General features: G+C 34.7%; 1 pseudogene; it reads left to right on the forward strand.

Annotated features, from left to right (window-relative positions):
• LOC111641310 overlaps positions 1 to 449 on the forward strand; it is a 4041-nt pseudogene extending 3592 nt beyond the window's left edge.
• The last annotated feature ends 10905 nt before the right edge of the window (positions 450 to 11354 follow it).

Here is an 11354-nt window from a genome sequence, read left to right on the forward strand (position 1 = left end):
ATATGTTGATTTTTGTCTAAATTTTGATTTGTTGATTTCTGTAAGATTTTCTTATTTTTTATTAACCCTCAATACCGAAATAATCCCGGGATCCCGGGATTGACTAAGTATAATCCCGAAATCCCGGGATTAGAAATAAGGACCGGGATCGAATTCCCTATGTACATGGCCTGTTCTTCATTATATTGTTGGCTACTGCTCACTCAGGTCATTAAATCTGTAAACTGTGAGTATTGTAAAGTCCTTTTAACCTCTGATGATAGTAGCACGGAAGACATTACCTTAATACTTTCTATGGATAGAGGAGGTTTAACATATCCAAGTGAAAATGTTGTTTTGTGTACTACTTATGTTTATATTACAACCCAGAAAATGATATCAGAGAAGGAACGGTTATTTCTAGAGCAGGACAATCAAAGAGGCATACTAATGAAAGTAGCTTTAAATAATCTGTCATCTGATTTATTTGCCGGCCATAGATGTGTAAATGGACATAGTACAGGCTTGAAAATTAAAAAATTTTACTGTTCTTCAAATATTTTGCTAAAAAATTATGCAAAAAAGATCAATGATATTTTGAAGCAAAAGGATGTTACCACCTACAAGCGTCATAAACAAAACTGAGGTATTTTATTTACAAGCAAAGTGATTCTGTATAATGAGTTTTAAAGATATTGTTATTTTAGATCTGTTATGTTTATTTTAATAGCAGTCTCATTCTTTTTGTTTGTGTTTATGTACAGTACCTATGTATGTATAAATAAATGTGTGTGTATTCTTCTTATGTAATGGCGAATAAAAACTACTATTAAAAATAAAATCTCAATTTTTTTAAAACTTGTTTTCGATTATTGTTTAACTAATTTTATGTTCTGAATATTCTGAAAGTATTTACTGTATACTGCTTTATACACTTTTTAAATTCAATATTATACATTTATTTTAAATTTTTTTTTACTTAGAATTTCCTAGAAATTATTTGATTACTTATATATAAACCAATTGAATTTAGTGTACTCTTCCGTTAATAAAATATTGAAATATTTATCTGTGTCATCTTTAATTTTATTTCACTTTTATATATCTATGTTTAGTGCAACTATGCCAACTGCATTTTTATTTTCTGAAAATTGTTTTAAAAACGAACGAAGGAACGATATCATTTACATACATATCAGTATCCATAACAGCATCGGCCGCATGCTGCTACGTCATCAGTGTCGTTTGGAGGCTTTATTCCTAGGTGGCGTTGCTCTAGTCCGATGTGTGAGTTGTCCAACGGTATCTGGTGACATCACTGTCGACTCGACTCACTGGGCCTACCGGTGGCCGAGTGGACTCCGTCTCCGCTTCATGGTGGTGACCAGATCCTAAACACCGGAGTTCGATCGGGGGTTCGCGCCTCACTCGGACGAGCTGGCAGCTGGAGTTTTTCCGGGTTTTCCTCCTTGCCAATGACGCCTGAATAGGGGCCAGCTTTCCCTCCAAGTCCTCCCGGAAGGCATTTTGTCTCCCTTTCTCGCGGGGTCGTCTCTTATAAGGCCGGCTTTGGTTGCTTAGTGACCTCTCTCCTGTCTTCCTCGGATTGGTCGTTTTCTATAAGACTGCCTCTTCCTCACTGTTTCTTCCGAAGCGAAAAGCAATAGCACTCCTCTATCGTCCATGAAATGAAATGACTCGACTCACTATCGTAAATTGAAGGCGAACATTAATTAGTTTGCAAATCCGTTGGTGGCAGGATAGTTACTAGTGTATAAAGTTGATTCCAGGCTAAACGACTTGTGCATTTATTTAAGCACGATACAACTGAAGGAGTTTCAAGTGCAGTTCTTTAGTAATATGGCAGAGAAGTTAGTAACGGCGAAGCAGCTCCAACTAACAATTAATTTTTTAAATGAACGTAAAAATACGGTATCTCGAAAATTTCGTATTTCATTTAAGGTGTAATTTTGTGATGACATCGATGTTTTACTGAACGCCGATGGCATCGATCTTCTAAAACCGCAGATAAATAGAGAAAAGTAAAATTGACTATATTTGTTTGTTTTTATTTATAACTAAATAGGCAGGTTTCGTATGCTTATTATAAGAAAATTTGTTTGAGTTTTTATATTAGTCTTACGGTCTATTTAATTTAATTCCAGTATATATTTGTGTGTGTATGTTGTAGATCGATAGAAATATAGCTCATTGCAACATATTACTGTAAAATTAAACTGAGTCTCTAACGTTTTTAGTACATTAATATACAGCATAGAATTTTAAACATTGAAATATTTAATAGTAAACTCGGAAAAGTTATGCGAATCATGAAAATATCTGTTGTAATGTGCTTAATCTCTTCTTTGGTAAGCATTCTTAACAAATTGCTTTGACCGATTTGACTGAGACAAAACACCAGACTATTAACTAGATGAGTTTAGTTTTCTGTCATGCATGACTGAAAACTAGGTCTATCCAGATAGCATATATTTTCTATATTTTATCAAACTGTTCTACGAATTTTCAGTTGAATGGCTTGTTTTCTAAAGGGGAAAATTATATAAGGAATAATCAGAAAATATACGTCGAACTATTCAAATATAAAAATGAGGTCAGATGCTTTTAAGATGTTGATATTATAGATTCACTATTTTACTATTGAAGGCTACCGTTGCAGTTACCGTCACGTAATTGCAATACAAAACTGAAATCAATTATTTGCGTAATAACCTATTAAAAATAATTTCTCTTTTAAGAAAATCTGCATTTGGCTTATTTTAGAGCTGCGATTAATTCGTCAATTAATCGTTAAAAATAATGTTGTTTTGTTCGATGTAGTCTCTCTTTCTTTACATTTTTTAATGTTGTTAATATCGAATGTAGCAAATCACAATAATAATATTATTGTTAATAAATAATAAAAGAAACTATAAAGGTTAATTTTTAAATTTTGTACTTTTTAATTTTTACATATTAAGTAAGTCAGTGGTGCCGAAATACGACCGCGGAGAAAAAGTATGTGACACAACACGTATAACTTTTGATATATGCCTATGAAACTTTCTAAGAAGTTGACTCGAAATTAAATTCGAATCCTTCAGAAAATGCCGCAAGTGTTTCTGAAAGAATATCATTTCAATTATATCTTTTATATTTTACAAAAATTAGACAATTAGACACTAAACGGAAACTTTATATGAATATATTTTTCGTAACTTCCACATCAGACCTTATCTCACTGAGAATTATTTATTAACTTTAACAAACGTTTTCAACGTGTTCTTCAGACCATCTTCAGATTTTAAAAAATCATGGAACATTGGTAACTGTTCTTTTTGTATAGAACAGTCAAGAACACATTTAAAGTACAAAATTATTTGAAATATTGAACTACAGGTAACCCCCGTATAACACGGCACTTCTATAGCACGGATTCACTCTAACACGGTTCGAGAATTGGTACCATCCCCCGTATAACACGGTACTTTTTTAGCACGGATTTACTCTGACACGGTTCGAGAATTGGGTAAAACCCTCGTACAAAATGAAATGTAATAAATTTTTACATACTTAAGTAATAATAGTTCACGAAAATTATTATTTTCTTGAACTATTAGTACTTAAGTATGTAAATTTTCTCTTCTCGCCTTCTGTCGATACACGTGGTCCTTCTCGAAACTTGTTTCAATGTTGCCAGATCGCGACGCTTCTGCTTCTGATGTTGCCGAATGTTTTTCCCTTATTCCATACTTGCTTTATTCTTCATAAGTGCTTAGCACCATATAAGGAAATTTATAAAGACCTTTTAACTAGAAGCAAGCAATCTAAAATTACATACATTTTGCAAAAGGTATAGCATGGATCTGAAGATAATGCAGAAAAATGCTCAGAGGATAATGTGAGGGTCAAAAGGGGTGAAGAATTTTATGAATAAAATAATCAATTAAAGAAGAAACTAAAAACTTTAGATAAAATAATATTTCGAACTTCACCAAGATTTTATCTACAAAAACGGATGAAACAGCAGAATTTTGAAAGGAAGTTGATTTCCTTTCCCAGGCGAACTGGTGATGAGCTGATAAGGTTGCACACAGGATGTAAGAGAAAATAAAAAGGGCCGTTTTCGCGCCATTCGGGGCAGCAGTCCAATTCTAGCAGTAGACGGATTGAGAAGTGTCCTGCCATATGTTCCATACGAAACTTCCGAAGCAGTCCATAAAGTAGGAAACTGCTATACCAGGGAAGAATACTTAAGAAGTCATACAGACGAATCCAACGTATGACATACGACATGGATATACTGAAGTATAACATACGAGAAGATGACCGAAAGGAAAGATAAACGAATAACCTCCTCTAGAGAATATAAGAAGAGGAATATTTAAGGAAGGAAGTAGATCTTCGTATGAATACAGAAGGTAATACAAGCTCTGAATAGATCGATGTAAACTCTCTCACGCGTTAGGTTAGAAATAAGATAGTTTAAGTTAGATTTAGGTTAGATTCATCATTGTATATTCTTTATTATTCGATTTATTAAATATTTACTTGTTTATATAATGTCTTGGTTTCTGTTGAACATTCATTTATATTTAAGTTCCCATGTTTCTTCGATCTCCGAGATTAGGGATAACGCGTGTTAATCCGCGTGTAAAATAATCGATTAACTGGTGTCTAGGAATCCTGACAATTTGGATAGAGACTACACAGTCTTTAATCCTCCTTAAGCCTAAATATTACAGCCCTCCCGGTCAAACAAATCTTGACATAGGATCGGATCTAGTGATCTGAAACTTTGGAGACAGATTTCGGATAATCTATGCCGATTAAGTGGTACGAACAATCCCTAAACGGAGTTGTACCCCCGGCTATCTCACAATAAGGATAACTTGCCAAAAAGAAAACGCTCTCGGTTAATTAATAGTGTTTTTAGTGATGACGAAGAAAACATTGTTTAATTTATATTAATATGTATCACTTAAAAAAATTTTAATGAAGATATTTATCNATAGACCGCTTTGCGCAGGCGTCAAACCTAGAGTTATCGTCTACTCGCCGATTTTCTAAAGTTAGAGTTAGAGTTAGGGTTATTGTGTTTGACTCGAGATTCGGAGTTGGTGAATACCAATTTACCAGTAACTCGAGAGTTAACCCTAACTCTAACTCTAACTCGTGTTGGTGAATACGGGGATAAGTAAGTCAGTGGTGCCGAAATACGACCGCGGAGAAAAAGTATGTGACACAACACGTATAACTGATAGAAGCTAGAAAATCATACTACATGTGGAATATAGGAAATATTTGCTGCCCTCCTCAAAAGATTTGTGCTCAATTTGGCCTACTAATCGAGAAGTTTGTGCACCATTGCATTACATAGTTCATAAGTTACTGATTTCGCGTCTTATTTTAAAAATTAAAGTTTATTCATTTTCGATTGGCGTCGTTACGTGAAATGCTGAGTATTTTCGGGTTAGCGACGTTTTTCCGAATGAAAAAAATAAATAGACTTTACAGGTTTCGCAATAAGCTAATGCTCCCATTAATCAATTACTTAATAATTAAATTATTTACAAGTTGTCGTTTTTGCTATTATTGTATATTCGAACATCAACCCTTTCGTAAGCACCTAGATGACTAACATCCCAAAAGCGAAATTCAAACATTGAGTCTTTCATTTTTCTTGATGAAAAGACGACTCCTTCTTGTCACGAAAGCATAAACTCGAATGAAAGCGAAATTTCCAGAAGCGAAAAATTTAACAACACATTACAAATAACTTTTCCGGCCGTTAGATTTTATTTTAAAAAATAACTTACACATTATTAATTACTAGCTGTGTTACTCGTCGTTGACGGGAGATGTTTATTTGATGAAATTATATTTACTTACCTGAAGAGTATATCTGCACAGAATTGTGTTACTGATTTATTATATTCCTATTAAAGGCGTGGAATATTTTCTAGATAAATTTATTCAATAACCTCCCGATATACAACATTTCGTGTTTTATCATCAGGAGCACAGATGAACAGATTTGTAGCTACTAACACGTGAGCACTCAACATAGAGTTGGCCGTGTGAAAAGCAACTGCATCCCAGGTCAAGTCTCACAACTCTCGGGCTTTGGTCTTGAGATTTGTTAATGGTCATTGCAAAGCATAGACCGACTGGAAATTGAAGGCGTTTACATTCGAATGGGTAGTTTGTCGGGATTAATGGTATGCTATTAAATGATATATGTTCTTCAATTTTGAATGTTGGCATGAAATTTCTATCAATTATTTCAGTGGCACTAAAACTTGTCATTTGAAAGGCCCTATTGTGCTTTAAAAAATGTTTAGTGTCAAGATGAGTCCCATTTAATAGTGATAGAAAAAGTTCGGGGCAAGTACAACATCCAGTTTAACTTTGACAGAAGAGCAGCAAATCCCGTGATTTATTCTTCCACTTCGGAGCTCTGCAATACCAACATACCTTATCTATAGGCCCAATATTAGCTGATGAATAGTCTAAGTATTGTTACCTGGAATAATAAATTGTTCATGCAAAGCAAAAAGCAAAATGCAGACTTTTTAGAAAACGAAGAATGATCGAATGATCTTGCCTTCTTAGTACATATCACTGAAACGTTTTCTAAACTTAACTGATCATTTCTTTGTAAAGGCAAATTAAGTTGCACAATGTTTGAACGAATAATAGGTTTTACTAAGAAGCTGCAACTTTTGAAAACGGTTGAAAGCTGGTGAAATTGTGCATTTTCAGAGTTTATTAAAAAGAAAAAGAGAATTTCCTGTGAACATTGAAAAATATAGTAAATTATGTAAAGTTTTCTTAAAATTTAACAACCAGATTTTCTGACTTCAGAAAAATAAAAATTGAATTAAAATTGTTTAGTGCCAGCTACAACTCATTGAACTTCAAAACAGGAAATCTTTAAAAACTTGTCATAGAAAACATTTCCTTCTTTTGAATTTTATAAAGAAGTTCATTCTGTCAGTGAATTTGATGAAATTGTCAATTATCTAGAAAACTGTTATGCATGTGGAGTAGTACATACATTTGTGAACAATTCTTTTCGTGCGTGAAAAACATCAAAACTGCTGAAAGAAATATGTTGAGTGATTCTCATTTAACTAACATTCTTAAAATTAAGACTAGTACCATAAAAGCAAATATTGAAAATATTTAAAAAGGAAGGCAATGTCAAAAATCGCATTGAATTTATTTTTATTTTGTGTCAGTACAATTTCTTTTTTACTGTCAATAATACAATATTTTTTGAAATTATGTATATTTGATATTAAAATTTAATATATGCTTTTAAAAGATTGAAAAGTTGAATATTTATGTGAACCGCCGGGGAGGTCGGGAACCGTCGACTCTCCCTTTTCGGCTACAGGACGTTAAACCTGCTCACTTGTCAAGATGGCTAAATTTCGAATGCGGTCCCGAAGGGTCGGAATTCTTTTTGTTTGGTCGAGTGGAGGAGGTGAGAGGGGTCGTCGACGAGGCGTAGGCGATATGCGAGTAAATGACACCATTTAANTGTTAATCTTTTCAAAATTCATCTCTAATGTTAGTGAGTGTACCAGTTTTATAATGCTAGCTTCCTCCTATTCTTTCTCTGATCCTTGGCTTTGCTCCATTGTAGACAAAGCCGTACAATATTGTCCTTTCTCAATGCTATACGTGTGTTTGTGACCTCTCAGTCGGCATCGCCAAGTCAGCATTTATCGGAAATATTTTTGGCGCAAGAGACAGCGCGCCGGAAATAAAGCACTCCTCTAAGCATTTAATTAAACAGTAAATAATAACAATTTATTTGTTAAGGTTATATCTAATTTATAAAAACGTAACATCAATGGAAGAGTCTTTTCTACAACCGCGTCGAACAGAGAACGCGTTTACATATTCGGACGCGTGTTAGTAAATACCTGAATCAGTCAGGATCAATTTTGCACGTCCTGAAGAAAGGAAGGAGAGTCTCCCGCTAGTTATGGTGGGTCTTAAATCTAACAGACTGTAATAGCAATACTCACAGTGGATTTCAATTGATTATTCGTTTGTTTGGGGCGGCTAAGATTCGATGAAAATGTGGGAAGTCGAGAAGATCGGGGATGGAGCACGGTGGGGATAAGTGTGCACAAATTCTGACAGGCAAAATCTGTCGTCATTTGTCCTTTTTCCATTTATTTGGGGTCATCTCCAGACCATTCTAATGCCCATTTATGATGAAGTTGTCGGTTGCTCCAATCCGCGACTGGATGAATAGTTATTCGGAAGCTGTGTCACTCACAGAGGAAGTGCTATCTGTGGGGGAAGTTTATAAAGTTCCTCAACTCTATGGAACTTTGAACTTTTCTTTTTTACGGATTTTTGTTTTGACAAAACAAAAATTATGAAATTAAATGAGGTTTTACCAACTAAATAATTTGCATTAGCATGGGCTCTCACGTGTTCTTTAAGACGTTTATTAAGGTTTCTGTTTGTAACACTACGTATTCTTTCTCCAATTCGAAATGTTCATTTTTATACGGGATTTTGTATACTCCAGCCTGCTCTCCTTTTGTATCTATCATTATCATTCCTTAAAAAGCTATAAATGTTGGACAGTCTCTTGAAAACCAACTGGTACTCTTTGTAGTCTGCTTTTCACTCATACATGCACCTACTATCTCCCCACCCTCTCGATCTTTTACGACTAAAATTTAATAGAATCAATGCCCCTCGTATACAAGGTACCATGATCAATTTCGTTTCTTAATCTTCACCCCATTCTGAGATATTGAGCAAGCTAGACACCAACACACACCAAATTTTTTGAGATTCCCTGAACCCAAATGCTGTAATCAAAAAATTCCGCTGATGTGTGTGTTGGCACCTATTTCGCTCAATATCTCAGAATGGGGCAAAGATTAAGAAAAGAAATTGGGCATAGTGCCTGTATATCAGCATCAAGGGCATTGATGCTATAAAATTTTGGTGGTAGAAGATCGAGAGGGTAGGCAGATAGTGACGGTCATGTATCCCGAAAGAAGTTAAAGAGTTAATGAAGATTTTATTCGTTATTATTACATTTACAGTTTCTCATAAAACTCATCCCCACCCTTAAAATTAATCTTTTTGCCATTTTATAGTACAGTAGAGCGTCGTTTATCCGAAAGAATTAGTCGGCAAATTTAAATTTTCGCTGCAATCTTTGGCTATATCTTGGGCTACTCCAATAATTTTTTGTTTATGTGTGTGTTCTAGCTGGCAGCACTGGCACTTTTGTGTGGTGTTTTTCTGAGGACTGTGTCGTGCTGAATCAAACATTTTTGATACTAGATAAACTTCTAAAGTATAATTTTTTTTGTTTTTNAGGTCGAGTGGAGGAGGTGAGAGGGGTCGTCGACGAGGCGTAGGCGATATGCGAGTAAATGACACCATTTAACAATGGAAACAACGATTTATTAGATTAACGAAAAAATAACGATTACAAAATCTAACATCTGGAGAAATGAATTTGGTTCGCTAGCTCCTAACTCGCGGAGAGAGAGTTTACATTTAATGCTCCATACCTGTAGTATATTTCAACGTAGACGTTAGGTTTATGCCCTTATTCTTCCGATCGACGCACAAAGTTAAAATCCTCCGAGACTTAATCATTTCTGACCAGCCGTAGATGAGAGATTCCTCCTCCTACGAGGAAAGAAGTTGCTTTTATAGCTTCGGGCTGGGGAAATTAGTCATGTGATCCCCTATTGTGAGAGGTAGAGTTGGTCCTGTAGGTGTGGGGGTTAAAGTTGTTCCCGGGACCAATACAAAATGACGAATTCAGACTTTAACTATAAACTTTTTGTCTTGCAGCAGAGGAATGTCATTGTTCGAGGGTTGAATGTTTATATTAAAGAGGAAAGTTATAAGTTTCTATCGATATTTGATTCTTTTTTCCGACAATGTTATTTTAACGAGGAGGCGACAAATTAATTTCAAATACGTCGAAAATTTAGGGGAGAAAATGAACAATTTTGGGCTTACTCTGAGGTCGGATCTCACATTTATATAAAGTAACTTTGTGGCCCGCTGAATATATTTAAATTTCTAATTTGTACTATTAGTAAACAAGGATGGACAACTCTGCTCTAGACCTTTAACTACCAAAATTTAATAACATCAATGTTTCTTACGCAAGTTACCATGCCAAATTTCGTTTATAATAATTACCTCATTCCGAGATATTAAACGAAATAGACATCAACACACACAACTAATATTCCATACACACAGAAAACCCTACGATTTTTTTTGCATTACTCAACGTTTCGAGGTTCCATGAGTCCAAAAATATGTAAAAGTCTCGGGGGTCAAAAAATGACCCCCGAGACTTTTACATATTTTTGACTTTTACATATTACACCATACTTCCCCTTTTCTATATACAGATATAACAGAGTGGGGAAAGTAAAAATTGAGAAATTTTTGCAAGAGCAACAATCTAATCTATAAACTCTAAGCTGTCCGCAGTTACTCAAACTCGTTCCGTTAAATTGTGGAATTCTTCCTGTACAGTACAGTACATTCTGCATATTGAGAAATATTTCCTGCCACGCCGCGCGCACATGGAATGCTTCCGATCATTTGTGTAATCTGTTGAATATTTCCGCGACGAATCTTCCCGTTCGTGCAATTTGTCTATTGGTTTTTTTCTACGTCGAATACTTGTGTAAAATTAACCCGCAATAGTTGCAAAGTGTTTTTGTAATACGTATACATCCATTTCTACGTTAAACTCTGCATAAAGTATATTCATTCTTTATATGATTACGAAACATACATTCCTAGTATATTCTCTAATATACATTCCTAGTATATTAGAGCCGCGATATAAAACAAGTGAAACTATGAAACAGTTATGATATAATATTTACAATGAAAAACGTGTATACAAAGATTTGAAACTACAATGTATAGAGTGGTTATTATTCCATATAGTAAACTAATCCTTATTGGATCAAGTGAAGGAAAATTCTTTTCAGTTGTAGGAACCTAGCAACTAAATTCTGGGGGTAAAAGTAAGTCTCTTTGTCACTTATGAAGTCCTTGCATCTGCAAGTCCACTGTCTGCTTTGCTTTGTACAATTTACTTTAATTCCAGTCGTTCGTATTTCGATATTGGACAATGAATCAAGAAATGGATAGTTTCGTCTTCAACTCAAACGTAGTGCACCGGTTATTGGTGCTGGATGTAAACTAAACAAATAGTTAACAAATTGTCCTCGGTTGGTCAGGAATTAGGTGATATTGCGATTTGGGGAGAACTATTTATAGGTAATGGCTTCGCGGACATTAGGCAGGAACTGACAAGTGATACTAAGCATGCAGTGGGTCCA

The sequence above is a fragment of the Centruroides sculpturatus genome, unplaced genomic scaffold, assembly GCF_000671375.1.
Source record: "Centruroides sculpturatus isolate CEXI.00-Female unplaced genomic scaffold, Cexi_2.0 scaffold1344, whole genome shotgun sequence".
NCBI lineage: Eukaryota > Metazoa > Arthropoda > Arachnida > Scorpiones > Buthidae > Centruroides > Centruroides sculpturatus.